This window comes from Dipodomys spectabilis, unplaced genomic scaffold (assembly GCF_019054845.1).
Source record: "Dipodomys spectabilis isolate Male_0828 unplaced genomic scaffold, ASM1905484v1 ptg000147l, whole genome shotgun sequence".
In the NCBI taxonomy this organism is placed as follows: Eukaryota; Metazoa; Chordata; class Mammalia; order Rodentia; family Heteromyidae; genus Dipodomys; species Dipodomys spectabilis.
In genome coordinates this window covers 9,571,374-9,587,278 of record NW_024870824.1, presented here as the reverse complement: position 1 = coordinate 9,587,278, position 15,905 = coordinate 9,571,374, and the positions used below count along the sequence as shown (strand labels likewise).

Sequence of the window (15,905 nt, the reverse complement as noted above, 5' to 3'; positions counted from 1 at the left end):
AAAATTTATGCATCATTACCTAATACATTTGAGCAAAATATAGCTAAGTTGAGGTTTTCTGTCTTCTAGAAAGTTGTCAGCCTCATTTTACCTGTATCCATTTAGTGATACTTGCTGAGGACCTACTGGGTGCCAAGCAGTGTGTTAGGAGCAAGTTTGTAGTGAATGAGGCTTTCATCATATGGGATTCTGAGGTGAGGTTTGATTTTGTTCTACTCTTGGGGCTTGAACTCAGGGCCTCATGCACTTGCTTGGCCTTTTGGCTGGTGTTCTATCACCTGGGCCACAGCTCCACTGTTAGCTTTTCACTAGCTAATTAGAAACAAGTAGTCTCATGGACTTTTCCTTTCCAGGCTGGCTTCTCACCTTAACCCTCATATCTCAGCCTCTCGAGTAACTAGGATTATAGGTATGAGCCACCAGCACCTGGCTGGGTGGGGTTTTTAATGGCTAGGATTTTGGAAATCTCAGAGCCTCATGGTGGCTCCCTCGAGCCTCAGGGGTGGTCTTTAGAATGACCTGTTCATCTTCCCTGCTCTGCTATGCTACTGTTAAATTCACCAAGGTTAATCCTTCCAGCTCAGTTATGACTACTTCCTACTGTCTTACTTAATCCTCTGAGAACTTGTTCTCAGTCTGTTAGGTTGGGGAAGAGGAGACAGCATGAAAGAAAGTAACTTCCAAGTAACTTCTAGGAGGGCAGAGCTGAGGTCAGGCTCCACTTACATAGAGGGGCCTGGAGTTTCCTGACACTACCGCCCCAAACCCCGCTGGCTGAAGAACAAGCCTGTCCCAGTACCTGCCCCTCACCCTGTCCCTTCTCTCCAAGCAAAAGAAAAGCCCCTTCTTCTCTCTCTCTCATTCAAGGGCCTGTCTGCCAGAGAGATGGAGCCCCCAAAAGGTGAGGGAGGGACAGGAGTCCCTTCTAGGCAGGCCACAGCATTTAAAGAGTCAATAATGGCACTGGTGATGAGCAAGGCACGTCACGCAAGAAAGATAGGAAAATGATGCAAGGAGCCCCACCTTGGTGTCTTATGCCTGTAATCCTAGCTACTCAGGAGGCTGAGATCTAAGGATCACAGTTTGAAGCCAGCCCAGGCAGGAAAGTCTGTGAGACTCTTATAAAGTAGAGCTGTGGCTCAATGTGCTAGAGTGTTAGCCTTGAATAAACAGAGCTTAGGGACAGCACACAAGCCCTGAGTTCAAACCCCATGACCAACAAAAAAGAAGAAGAAAGAGGAGCAGGGGAGGAGGAGGAAGAGGAGGAGGTGGTGATAGAAGAGGAGGAAGAGAAGGAGGAGGAGGAGGAGAAGAAGGAGAAGGAGAAGAAGGAGGAGGAGGAAGAGCAGGAGGAGAAAGGAGAGGAGGAGGAGAAGGAGGAGGAAGGGAAGAAGAAGGAGGAGGAGGAAGAGAAGGAGGAGGAAGAGAAGAAGGAGAAGGAGAAGGAGGAGGAGGAAGAAGAGGAGGAGAAAGGAGAGGAGGAGGAGAACGAGGAGGAAGGGAAGAAGGAGGAGGAGGAAGAAAAGCAGGAGGAAGAGGAAGAAGAGGAAGAGGAGGACGACGAGGAGAAGGAGGAGGAAGAGGAGGAGGAGGAGGAGGAGGAAGCCACTGCAGCAGAAGCAGCAGCTGCCACTACAAGGCCAATGGCCATCCAATGCAGGGCCATTAGTTACTGATGCCTCGACTTACATTAAGCTTAAAGGGGCCTCACCTCTCTGGAATTCTCAGCTATAATATGAAGCTCCATCGGGCAGGCCACATGTCCTTCCAGTCTACTGTCTCTAGCTCTGTGAACCATTTATTCATTCTTCATACTACTTAGCTTTTCAAAACAAACAACAACAAAGCTACCATTCCAACTTCCAAAGGCAGCGGCCACCAACAGGATGTATTTTGTGAACTTGCTCCATCAGAAGTTCCAAAATGTCAGATGGCCCTTCCCAGATCACACTGGTCAACGAAATCCAGGTCCTTCACCAAATATTTATTGAGCTGAGCACTGTGTTACTCAAAGACCTGGAACGACACTCAGGAAATTCACAGACCCAGGGATGAGACAGATGATAAACAGACCGGCAAGCGTGGTAAGATGGACCCACAGGCTGCGTGCCCAGGCCTCTGCCTTCATGCAGTTATGTTCTGATGTTCTGGAGGGAGAGCCAGACAAAAATTGGAAAATTGTACAAATCAAAGTAGAAGTTAACTCCAACCAGTGCCACAGCAGATGCAGGAAATGCTTCAGTGTGGCTTCTGGGTGGAGGGTATGCGTGTGTGCAGCAGAGTCTAAGAGATAGAGCTGGGTGAATAAGCTGTATGGCATAGTGGGACAGTGGTCCAGGCATAGGGATGCATGTGCAAAGGAACTGTGGCAGGGCTGTACATAGTTCTTTTTCAAGGAACTAAACCAAGACTGGCTGGAGCACAGGGCCTCTGAGGTGAGCAGCACCTCCCACAGGAGCTGGCTGACCCAGGCCTTTTCTCCCCTTTGCTCATTTCCCTTCTGCACAAAGCGGGGTACAAAGAGTACTTGCCCAGTGGGGCGTGAGCGAGCCCCCTGCTTGCAAGCTCAGAGGAGCTGTGCTCTGCTGCGTTATCTGTCCTCATCTTTCTTCCCAGCCTGTGGGTGAGGCCTGCAGGCCGGCAGTTCACACTGCATCAGAGGGCTCAGAAGCCACGGAAATTAGCCTCAACTTCTGTAAAAGTTAACCACTGGTTTCTGGAGACATTCTGAATGAATGCCCGGCTGGCCAGCTGACCACAGTGCTCAAAACAACCACCAAAAGTGTATCCCAAAAGCCCATGAAGAAGAAGAAGAAAAAAAAAAACAACAACACCAAGACGGAGGAGGAAGGACAGAACCTTCCAAGAGAAGGCCATCTATAAATGGAAAATTACACCGAAGACAAACAAATCGTATTTGATGTGAGCCCATTTTTGACTCTGTCTGGAAATGCGGGGCAGAAGGAAGTGGAAAGGACAGGGAGTGAGCAGCTGTGCCTGGCAGAGGCTGCCTGCCGGGACAGGGCAGACACACACGCGTGTGTGCTGTGACAGAGCACGAGGAAGCCACAGCCAGCGGCCCAGGCGCCCACACCGCTGGCAGGATGCGCCCCGCAGACCCGGGCGCGCCTGGGGCAGCTAATGTGAGGTGACCCATGTCCAGCCGTGAATGCTGAGGAGAGCAAGGCCCAGAGGAAACCTGGGCAGCACTGTGGGCACCCAAGGGCACCTTGGCTTCCTCCAGTGGGGCCTTCAGGGTCATCCGAGAGTCAGATGGGATCGCAAGCCACCCATATCAATATTCTCTACGGAGCAGCCCCTACCCCAGCCTTCAGACCCAAGGCCAATATTGCTGTTCTACCACTCATGGCTGCAGAGAACTAGGGGATTTCAGAGCCTCTTGGTGCCTCATATTTCTCACTAGAGCAGAGGTACAACCTTATAAAGGCTCTACTCCACAATATTAACAATAGTAAGAGATAACATCTTTAGTGATGTTTTTACAGTGTGCAAACACTGTTAAGAAACTTCCTGGAGCCAGGTATTCTGGCTCACACCTATAATCCCAGCCTGTAATTAGGAGGCTAAAATCAAGAGATTTGTGATTTGAGGCTAATCAGGACAACGAGATAAGACCCTATCTCAACCCAAGAAAGCTGGGCACTGTGGTATGTGTTTGTCATCCCAGCTATGTGGGAAATGTAAACAAGAAGATCACAGTCCAAGGCCAAAAGCAAGACTCTCTTCAAAAAAATAATAGAAGCTAAAAGGTCTAGGGCAGTTTTCAAGAGCTTTCCTGGGAGATTATAATTCAAATATAGTCCTACAGCACGTAATGGCAACCACAGACCACGTGTACAATCTTATGGGATCTTACAGTTCCATAGATTATAAAGCCTAGTGACATGGTAGCCATCTTTGCCTGTGCAAATACATTACATGGTGTCTGCATGGCACTGTGGCCTAGTTGATCCTGGTTGTAGAACAATACATGTAGGTGCTAAGTCCTGAAGTCAAAATGTCTGGGTCCAAATCCCAGCACAGATCCCTTTCTGGGTACATGGTCTTGAGCAAGTACTGGGGTGGTTTGTTCACTGATGATCTTTATGTAACAGGGCTCCAGAAGGACCAAGTGCAGGAAGACATACTTAGCACTGAGCACTTAGAACCCAGCACTGAGCACTTAGGCAATGTTTTTGTTTGTCATTCTGATTGCCTCAGTGTATGCTTTCTATCTCTTCTCAAGTATAGCCCCGAAAATTGAATTAAAAAAAAGAGGTAAAGGGTCCACAGAATGGAATATTACTTGGTACTCGAAAGGAATGAGCAATGAGACTATGAGAAAGCTTTGAAACATCTTAGAAACACATCACTAAGTGAAAGAGGCAATCGGAAAAAGGTGGTACGCTGTTGACTTCCATATGACTTTCTGGGAGAGACAGAGCTCTGGAGGTGGAAGGGGGGGTTAATCTGGGAATTCAAGAGAATTATTAGGGAAAAACACCTATCTGAAGGATAAAGTATACCCTCTTGTCATTACATTTGTCAAAAACCAGAGAAGGTAGCCTGGCAGACACGGTGGCTCACATCTGTAATCCCAGCATCTTAGGAGGCAGAGGGAGGAGGATTGAGGTCTGAGGCTGCCTAGCCAGAGCATTTAACCTGATTTTTTTTAATGAACTAAAATTTAAAAAGAGTCAGAAGTGTGGCTCAAGTGGTAAAGAACCTGTGTAGCAAGTGTGAGGCCCTGAGTTCAAACCCCAGTACTGTCAAAGAAAAGTATGGACCTGGGGCAATAGGAGTTTCATGGATTGTAACTGCTATGCCTCTCTAGGGGGTGAGGAGTGGAGGAGGCTATTTTGGGGCCTAGAACTTGCTATTGTTTCTGCTCAATTTGCAGTGACCCTAAAACTTTCTCTCTCTCCCTTTCTCTCTCTCTCTCTTGCTCTCTCTCTCTCTCTTGCTCTTGCTCTCTCTCAAGCTATTGATTAAAAGAAAAAGAAATAAAATGTTAAACAATGCTGATCTTAAGAGACTCAAATTGTAGGCTCCTAGGGACTGTAGGATCCAGGAAGAAGGGGGTGAGGCTCAAGGGGAAAGGTCAGCAGGAACTCAGGGTATCTACCACTGTGTTTCTTGTTCCTCAGGAAGAACCCCCAGCCCTTACAGAGGCGTCCCTTCTTCTGCCCAGCCCCAGAAACTAACAGAAGGAAGTACGGAAGCCAGCATGAATCCACCCATCCATTAACACACTCTTGGCTCCTCAGTGTGTGTGTGTGGGGGGGGGGGGGGAGTCTGTATGCAACCCGTAGGGAGGGTGGGTGGGTGTTCAGCCACAGTGCAGGCTGGTTCGCCTTCTGACCTGACCTGGCAACACAGGAGATCCCCACTTTCCATTTTAATGCATTTCTAGAATTGGCATCTCTCAGCAAAGTTGATCCTATTTTCCCATGCGCACAGTAGCGCCCAGGCATTGGATATTAATCTGTGAGGAGAACGGACAGCCATCTCCAGCTCTTATGAGCCTCTGCTATAGCTTCAGCCTACAAAATGCACACCTATTGATCATAAAGGAATCAAACAGTAATGGTTTCGGGCATCTTTCTCACTGCCACCCTTACCATTTATTGGCTATGTAAGAAATCTGGAATAAGTAGGTTATAGGCCTTCCATGGCTGGCTCCTCACAGAATCCCTCCACAGAACATGCCATTCACACCATCATTTAGCAGATGAAGACATTGAAGGTCAGAGAAGTTACGTGGCTTCCCCAGGTTCACAAAGACACTGAAGGAAGAAGCCAGCAATTGAGGACATCGGAATCCCCAGGTCCTGGTTTAGACTGTTGTGTTTGCCTTTCTGCCTTCAGGAATTTTTTGACATATGTGTTGTTGTTGTTTGTCTTGAGTGGTAATGGATTTGAACTTAGGGCTTCAGCGTCCTACTGCTTGAACCATGCCCCCAGTCCTAGCCACATTATCTTGATTAATGCATAGACACCCTCTGTCCTGTGTTTTACCAGCACAATGTCACACACTGACACTGTGGCTGGCATAGAGAAGCTGTCAATCAATGTTGCTCTCCACTCCTCCCACCCATACACTCTTCAGTGATTGGCTGTTCCCTTTCTCAAGACGCCATGGGTCTGCCCAATGCCTTCCAAACTGTAGGTACCTAGTAATCATGTGAAGGTGTATCACAATATAGATTTCCAGGCCTGAGCTTGGAAGTTCTGCTTCTGATTTTTGCTTTTCATTAGTAACTCCGAGACATGGTAATCTGTATGTTTCCAAAGGCAATTGATTTTACTTGTTCATAAATGCCTGTGAAAATATTTACGTAAAAGTAAAAATGTCACCTAGTGCTGGTGGCTCACGCCTATAATCCTAGCTACTCAGAAGGCTGGGATCTGAAAATCAAGGTTTGAAGCTAGCTTGGGCTAGAGAAATCTGTGAAAGTCATGTCCATTTAACCAGCAAAAAGCCAGAAGCAGAGATGTAGTTCAAGTGGTAGAGCACTAGCTTTGAGGGAAAAAGCTAAGGGATAGCACCCAGGTCCCGAGTTCAAGCCCCTGTACCAGGAAAATAAACTATTTTGATGTCCAAAAGTATTTCTGTGTACAAAGATGCCCATGGCAACAGTGTTGGCAATGGGAAAAATTAAAAAGAGAATCAATGTTCAGGTCTAGAAATCACATGTAAGTGCAATTCTGGCTGTTTGGAATTTTCTTATAGTAACACAAGTTGTTACAAATGATAGACAACGATAAGCATTCGCTGCATTACAGGCAATTCTCCTCACTCCTCATCTGTCCATCTCTGAAGGCAGATGCATGGCCATTGCTTGGTCTTTCTGTTCCTTGATTTGTGCTGACAGTGTTCCTGACCTTGCTCCCTCCTCTGATGGTGGACCTGTGCTTTGTCCAAGTCTCCCCATGCTCAGAGGCCCTACCTTCTCTGCTCTCTTGCTTCTCCAAGCTGAGCTGCCACCCCCTGGACTCTGATCACCAAGGAGCACCCTGGGAAGATGCTTGATGCTTCTCACGACCTATATAAGCAGAAGCACTGCCTTCCTCTCGCTTGAGGGTCGCCCCAGACAGAGCAAGCTCAACCTGCTATCTCCAACACCACTGTTGGGAACAGAAGTTCTCTGAGGAGTCTAAGAGTCAGGTACCACCCTCTGTAGTGGCTCCTGAATGGACTTATGAGCAATGAGGACGGATAATCAGGGACCTAAGGAGGGGGGGCATTTCAGGCTGAGGGAATAACATGTGCAAAGCTGCTATGCAGATCCCTGCTTAGTGAGTACCAGGAAGAGAACAGAAGTCTTATGTGGGTACTGCATGATGGGTGTGGAAGGGGAGGAAAGTGATGAGAATAGGGAAAGACAAGAGCCTGCCTGTGTCTATGCCCAGGCATCCCACTACCAAAGCACACCTCCAGCCCTCTCAGGGGGTTTTAGCAAGCAAAGGAATGAGCTGACCTAAGCAACTTGCTCTAGAAGAAGCACAGTTGAAATGAGGAGGCAGGTAAGAAACAGCAGCAGCTCTGTATTCAACCATAATACTTAAATAAAGGAAGGAATAATTTATCAATTAAAAAAAAAAAGAAACAGCAGCAGCTCAGAGCATGGAGGAAGTCATGGAAGTCAGACCTGTGATCTACTGGGGAGACACTGCTGATAGAAGTTGGTTCTATGCCCAACGTATCCCCAATGCTGCGTAACCACTATATGAATTGACTTGACTGTTGAGCTCAGGAAGGTGAAAGATGCCTCCTAGAAGGAGCAGGGGTATTGAGGCTAGGAGACTTAACCAAGGGAAAGGAAACAGGAAGGATGGGGAAGCAACGGAAGGATGTGGAGGAAGATGCCTAGCCAAGAGCAGCAGCAGCTCCAGGCTATGATGAGGCTTTTATACACTGTATTGTTTACTTATCCTAATCACTCTGGAGTAGGTACTATTGTCCGTTGATTTTGCTCTGCCTCACAGAGCTAGTAACTTGAACAGCTGGGATTCTAATCCAGTTTTGTGCAATGCCAAGGCCCACATTCAGCCCCCTTCTGATATGGATTTGATAGCCTCCCTCTATGCCTGCTATGAGCCAAGGAATGGAATACCTCTCAACAGCCAAAGAATGAGATGCTAGGTAATGAGCTAATTTGGAGGTGTAGCTCCCAAGCCCTGGAGCTGAGCTATAAGAGAGTTCTCACTCTAAGCTGGAGCTGTCTGCAGAGCTGTGAATGCTGGGAGCCTGGAGGTATTCTCCATCCTCAGAGAATGCGCACTCCATTGTGTCAGTGCCACCTACATGGTTTTATTGTTTTTTGTTGTTTTTTTATTGTCTGCCTTTGCCATGAGTAACCACTTTCCATTTTAAGCCTGGAGCTTCAGGAGATGACCACATTACAGGCCAGGATTTAAAAGCTAAGCGCTGCCTGCTGGATTACTCACTGGCTGTGAGGCCCAGGCCAGCACTCAGGGTGCTGCTTCCACACAGAAGCCTGCAGGCAGTCTGCTGTATGGAGGAGTCAGACCAGGGGTGGCACCAGAATAGCAGAATACAGAAATTTCACTTCCTTTCCATGTGAAGCCCTGTGCTCTCCCGGGGTCCCCTCCTGTGTGCTAAGGTGGTGTGACTTGTTCATTCATTTGGCACTAGCTGAAGGGCCTACTATGTGCAGGTGTAGCCAAGAGCTATATAGCTTTAATTGTTGTGTACAGAAACCTAGGGGAATAAGCAGGAGATAATCATAAAACAGCATACTTAATAGATAAGAGAACCCAGAAACTTAGGGAGATTTGGAAAGTGACAGCAGACAGGACTCATGGCACAGCAGGTAGGCAAAAACAAGGAGGAGCTAGCTAGGTTTCTTAATTGTAAGCAACCAAAATTTACTCAAGAGATGGGAAAATCTAGGGTTGCTCACAGAGTCACTGGGGAAGGCATGGGGACCCCAAGTCATACAGCAGGAACAGTGCTTCCAGAACAATGTATCGTGTGTGTGTGTGTGTGTGTGTGTGTGTGTGTGTGTGTATGCGCGCGCACACGTGTGCATGTGCACTTCCTGGGATGAGGGGTGGGGTGGGGCTGCAGATGCTGGGCAGTCAGAAATAATGACAAATGTCCAACATAGCAGGTAGAAGGTGGGGAGGAGAAGGCTGTCTTAGAATGACCTAAGACATTCTGAGTCAGAAAAAGCAAGAGCCAGCTTAAAGAGAGCACAGACATACCAGGACTAGCAGGCTGGGACACAAGAGATTCCAATAGGAGAGGAGTTTACAATTTCAGGAGGGATTGTGTGCCATCTCTGCAGGGACCCAGCTGAACCAGCAGGTAAGTAGCAAAATGCGTTTTAAGTCTTTCCTTCTCAAAAGAGTGCTCCGGGGCTCTTCAGAAAGGGCACAATTCTCACTGCATGGATGAAGATTAGAGAGCCCAGCTAAGCCAGGGCAATGTTCTCCACCTGGTAGCTGGAATAGACAATCAAACAAGCCAATGATAATGGTAACAGTGAACCTTTAGTGCTTGTGCTAATGGGAGCTTACAGGCATTCTGCCATTCCAACCTCATAACAAGCTGCCTAGTTGCTGGCAGATGAACAGCCAGAAGCACAAATATGTTAAGGACTTGGCTAAGAACTGAGGTTGGCTAATGGTGGAGCTGGGATGCAAATATAGATCTGCTTTATTATAACTAAGAGCTGTTGACAGAGACATAAGAAAGTAAAGGTCAGATGAAAAAAATGGCCATCTGAGAAAGAGAAAGCAATGTTCTTCTATGTTAAGTGCATAACTAAGAAACTAGAAAGCCAGGTGCTGGTGGCTCAAACCTGCAATCCTAGCCACTCAAGAGGCTGGGACATAGAAGATCATGATTTTGAAGTCAGCCCAGACAGAACAGTTGGGGAGACTCTATCTCCAATTACTCAGTAAAAATGCTGGGTTGGAAGGCATGGCTCAAGTGGTAGAGTGACAACCCTAGAGCAAGAAAGCTGAGTTCAAACCTTGATACTGGCACAAAACAAAGGGACTAGAAGTCTAGTCCTTCAGCTGTCCCCTATCTCATAGCTCATCTTCAGATCAGCTATGAGAAACTGCCAAATTTATCTCAGAGAGAAAAGCCCTGTTTTCCTAGAGTGACTCGAGTGAGGAACTGTCTTAACTCAAGGTATTATTTATTCCTAGACTATCACAACAGGTATAGGTGGGTAGACAAATGGACAGATAGAAGGTAGATTGAAAAGATGATAGACATAGATAGACCTTTGATATATCTATGTGACATAGATACAGATGGACATAGATGATAGATATAAATGTAGATAGTATAGACAGACAGACATAGATAATAGATGATAGATATAGATGATAGGAGAGATGATAAGTAGATAAAATATAGGTTTATATGGGTAGTATTTTAAAGTTGCTTATTGAAATAAGATATTCTCTGGAAAGATGTAGAAAACATAAAGAAAACAAAAAAAATACTTAAAATCTTACCACGCAATGATGGATATGATAGTAGTTTGGGAGGTGTGTGTACTGGATGTGGGGGCAGGAAGGCCTGCATGCATGTGTGCCATTTGTCATCTCTTTTTCGAATCAGATACACTGGTATTGTCCTTTAAAAATCACAGTTCTTCATATCTGAAATTGTTATTGCCTCAATTGAGTTCTTTGGCTCAAGGGAAAATTGCATCATAATATTCAAGTTTACCAATTCCTAAATGAGTATCAGTGAGCTGAGCAGAGCATGATCTGGTACACAAGCCAGTTTATTCACATGAGTGGCAGAAGCCATTGAGGTTTCCTGGGTACACTGGATACCATGGGTGAGACGGTGCCCGGTCCTTTAGGAAGGACTTGACACCTTTCCTTATTAATATTTCTAGCCGATAAGAATTGTCTGTAAGATGTTTAGCATGATGAGCCTAATCGGGCAACCACTTATTTATGAGGAGCAAATTATTACCCAACTTATTCACTGATGAGAATCCTTTATGTACAACACTCAATAATGCCATCTAGACAAAAGAGCCGAAGAGCAGGTCTAGGGCTGCATTCCAGGTGCAATCTTCCTTCTGATTTCCCTTTCCCTAGTGTAGGGGTCCCCACCTCTTCCCACAACTGGGTCAGAGGCAATGAAAACTCCCTCCAGAAGCATTCAGCACTGGTTCTCCTGGGCATCTCCCCACACCATCCACGAGGCTCAACCAACACAAAGCTATGTCTTGTTCTGTTGCTGCCATTGTCAATTCTTGGCATACCAAGTACTACCAACCTCTTGTCTTTTCCCTAAGTCAGCAAGACAAAGCATTCCCAGCTTAGGGAGGCCTGTGGCTTCCCTCTTAGCAGCCCAGACATCTGCTTGGTGTTGGGAGTCAGGGGTGGGTCAAGACCTCTGGTGATGCAGCTGGATTTGCTAGTAGCAAGAACTCTACTTGCCTGTATGTGTCTGACCTCACAGAGCTGTTCCTAGTGTCCTTAAGCTGTTCCTCAGTCCAAGGGGGCAATGAAAATAATCTTTGCTTCAGCCAATGAGTTACAGCCATGAGGGACACAGATCACCTGGTTCTTTCCCTTCCTTCTCTGGCCCCAAGTAACCAAACCTTTTCCTACTGGACCATTCTCTGTCCTGAAGCTGGATGATGTCACATCAAACATACCCATTGGGTAAAGTCCCTTGAATGTCCAAGGGTCCTCTGAGAAAGGAGATGCTAGTCTTGCTCTTCCCAGAAAAGATCTTCTGTCTTCAGTTTTGTTAGTGGTCTGTCATGGGGCTTGAACTCAAGGCCTAAGCACTGTCCCTGAGCAATTTCCCTCAAGGCTGATGCTCTAATGCTTTGAGCCACAGCGCCACTTCCAGTTTTCTGGTGGTTAATTGGAGACAAGAGTCTTACTGACTTTCCTGCCCAGGCTGGCTTTGAACTGTGATCCCCAGATCTCAACCTCCTGAGTAGCTAGGATTACACATGAAAGCCACCAGCACCTGGCTACTTATATCTTATTCAAGCAGTTTTAAAAAAATTTTTTTTAATTAAGTTTTTTGTGTGAAAATACTGTACAGAGGGGTTACAGTTACATGAGCAAGGTAATGAGTACATTTCTTATCCAGCATTATTGCCTCCTCCTTTGTTTCCCCCCTACCATCCCGTCCCTCCCACTGCTCAGCTACACTCCCCCCACCCCTCCCATCCCCCCATCCCCTGCCTAAATTGTAAAGTTCGTTTTTCAACATAGTGTCTTGTACATCTCATTGTTGCAATGGGTCAATCTGTATCCCTGTATAAGCAATTTGTTTTTTCTCTTCCCCTCCCCAAATTATACCAACATCAAATACAGTGAAAACGGGGGTTATACTGTGGGGGAGGGATATACAAAGCAACAAAAAAAAAATCACATGGTACATTATAAATACGTTAGAAACAATAGCGAGGAAGAAAAAACCACTTGTGCCTCTATCTTGGGGTTCATTTTGCTTAACATCATCTTATCTGACCTTTTCTGCTTGTCTTAGACATATACTAGTTATTGCAAATAAGGGAAATCATGGGACTTATGTTTCTTTGGGCCTGGCTTACTTCACTTAATATAATTTTTTCTAAGTTCAAGCAGTTTTTGTTTTGTTTTTCCATACTTCCTTAGAGTTCTTATTTCCTTGCAAAAGTAAGTAGTTAATAATACTTGGGTCTGTTCCAAATATCAATTACTGCAACATACTTCTGTTCTAACTTTTTCCTTCTTGAAATTAATATGATTCCTTTATCTGCTCCATTTGCCAACAGAATGTCAATGGTAGTTTGGTTGCTTAAATAAAAAATGGCAATAACACTATGAAAGCCCTGGCATTTGTGTGGTAGATAAATCATAAGATTACATATATGAAATAATTAACAGGGTATAAAGTATAAATTAATTTAATTTTTTACATTATGTTTAATTCTACTTACTTGTATAAGGACCATACAGAAAATAACACTAGTTTTATATTTGTAGTAGTGATATCCAGTTTCCACTTAAAATGAATTTCGGTGTAATGCTAAATTCAGTTTCAAAAATATTAATAACACTGAGAGCCAGTGGTTCATGCCTATAATCATAGTTACTTAGGAGACTGAGAACAGTACTGTGGCTCAAGGCCAGGCTTGGTAGAAAAACTCTCAAGGCCTTATTTAAAAACAGCCTGCCAAAAAACAGAGAAGGAGTCTCTCAAGTTCAAGGTCTTGAATTTAAACCTCAGTCCTTAAAAAAACACAAACTGATAATGTTAAAAAGCCAGCTTATGCAGGAAAGTCTATGAGACTCTTATCTCTAATTAAATCACAAATAAAGCTGGAGGTGACCACGTGGCTCTAAGAGTAGCCTTGAGCAAAAGTGCTAGTAGTAGTAGCCTTGTAGTAGTAGCCTAGTAGTAGTGCTAGCCTTGAGCAAAAGGAACTCAGGGACAGTGCCCAGACCCAGGACAGTGCCCAGCCTCAGGACTGGCAAAAAACAAAACAAAACAAATAAACAAAAACCATCTAGATATATACATCTAATCGTTGGAGATACACTTCAGTGGTAGAATACATGCTTAGCAAGCTCCAGGACCTGGGTCGTTGAACAAAAAAACAACAACAAAAAAGTAAATGAATACCAGGAAACTGGATTTATATGCCTAGATTATGAGGTCAGATATTCTATCCATATAGACAATAAATCCCTTCAAAAAAGAAATAGGGGTAGAAAACTGACTAAACCCCAACTCAACTACTCAACCAAACAACAGAAATCTAAGACCAAACATGGACATTTGTGGCCTAGCGTCTCAGAAAGCATGCAAGATCAATTCCAGTGGCTTTTGACTACCACCCACCCCCATCAAGAGCAAAACAGCAAGATAGGCAGCTAGTCCCTATTGTTCGTCTCTCACATCAAAACCCTCCTACTTGTAATAGGTATGTCTCCAAGGTATTAGCCAGAAATCCTAGTTAATGAAGCAAGTACCAACACATGTGTGGCAAAAGTACACGAGACTTAATTCCTGCCCTGGAGCGGGAAAGATTTTCTAGGGAGGCCTAGCAGAGGATGCAAATAACTCTAATTGCAGGGTAGGATGCAGCGACCGCCACAAACGGCTACAGCCTACACGCACAGGATGCCACTGAGGGCCATGGTGACTCTGAACGTGGTAGGGATCAGGACGCGTCCTGATCAGGACAGAGGCCGCGCTGGTCCTGAAGGCCTTTGTCCTTCAAAATGATTATATATGAAGCCTGGCAGTCCCCCAAACTGCTGGATTACTGTGAGGCCCATTCTGGACTAACAACTAGAGGAAGGACCAGCATCCTGTTGGTTGTCCCCTAAAACATGCCAGCTCCTTATTCCTGAGGCCTACAAAACCCCCTCCAGTGGTGACCCTGGCAATATCCTGCTCATCCTCAAAAGTCTAATGTCACCTCCTAGGAGAGGTGCACATCCTTCCTTCCCATACCCTCCACCCCCTCCACCACCCACTGTTCATTTCAATAGGGGATAGGGATACTAGCACCATTTGAGATTTTCTGAATGTAGCTGTTCATGTTTTGAAAATAGTGTATGGTAATCCAAGGTAGGGCATTTGCCCAGGCTCCAGCCCTAGCACCTCACAAACCCTTCCCCCCAGTCCTACCCCCCCCAAAAAAAGGAGTAGCTCCCCTTGTAGGAACAAAAATAGACAATGAAAGCAGGAAAGTGGCATTGCTAATTTCCCTTGTGCTCCCAGTGTCTGATAAGACACTGATACATGTTGAATAATAATAACAGTCTAATTCCACCTCATCTCTATCTCAGAGATGAGATCTTAGATCTCCATTCTTGGTTGGATTGGTTTTGTGAAAAGGAGTCCTTAATTTTAGAAAATAAATAGGGTTGATTTCAGATTGATTTAATTAACCAAAAGACTCATGCTTGGGGTCATAAATGGAGAGTTAGTAGTCGATCAGGGGTCGGTTCCTGATGAGACCAGAGGCAGGACATGTGCCGCAAGCCAGTGGATATGATACACAGGACAGGGCAGGCCTGCACTCCTTCAACACATGACACATTCTTTCCCCAGATTTACTGAGCTATAATTGACAAATCAATAGTATATGTTTATGGCATGCAAGGCAATGTGCTGATACATGGGTACCTTGTGAAATGATTTCCACAATTGCCTAATTTAGATATCCATAAATGTACATGGTTGAGAACATTTAAGATCTATTACTCTCTCTTGGAAGTTTGAAATTATATCATACATGGCTGAGCCTGGTATGGGTGGCTCATGCCTGTAATCCTAGCTACTCAGAGGCTGAGATCCAAGTATCTCAGTTCAAAACTAGACTACATAGACAAATCTGTGAGACTCTGACCTCCATTTAACCAGCAAAAAGCTATAACTGGAGGCATGATTCAAATGGTAGTGTCAGCTGTGATCTTTTTAAAAAGCTGAGAGAGAACTTAAAGCTCTGAGTTCAAGCCCCAATACCGCCACACACACAAAAAAAATATATCACTATAAACAAGTGTCACCATGTTAATAGGGCTCCAGAATTTATTCATCTTAACTGAAACTTTCCACCCTTTGCTCAATATTACTGCTGAATGTGAACAGGAAGATAGATGAGTGAATGAATCCCGAGCAAGTAGCTGGAAAAAAATGAATGAATAAATGAACAAGCAAACAAACAAATGAATCTGGGCAGGTGGCCTCATAGTCTCTTCTGTCACCATATGCCACAGGAGCCTGAAGTGGGGGGCATTTGGACAGCCAGTTGACTCACCCCCTCTCTTCCAGGCTTTCCTGCCCTTGAACCTCCCAGAAGTGTCTAGTAGACATTTCTGTCTACTGTCTACTAGAGTTTGTGAATTATAGTAGCATGACTCAGAAATTCAATTCATGA

The 15,905-nt window shown here is 45.2% G+C and overlaps 1 protein-coding gene across 4 annotated transcripts in view; it reads left to right on the top strand.

The window, feature by feature from the left end:
- The window catches only part of Fgf1 (fibroblast growth factor 1), a 112,744-nt gene that overhangs the window by 44,401 nt on the left and 52,438 nt on the right, over nt 1-15,905 (top strand). The window contains exon 1 of one of the 4 annotated variants that reach the window (XM_042692175.1): nt 9,286-9,334. The exons of the other annotated variants lie outside the window; for them this stretch is intronic. The gene's annotated coding sequence lies outside the window, so the exon portion shown is untranslated. Of the gene's footprint in view, nt 1-9,285; nt 9,335-15,905 lie in introns of those variants that run through there. 4 annotated transcript variants of the gene reach the window in all.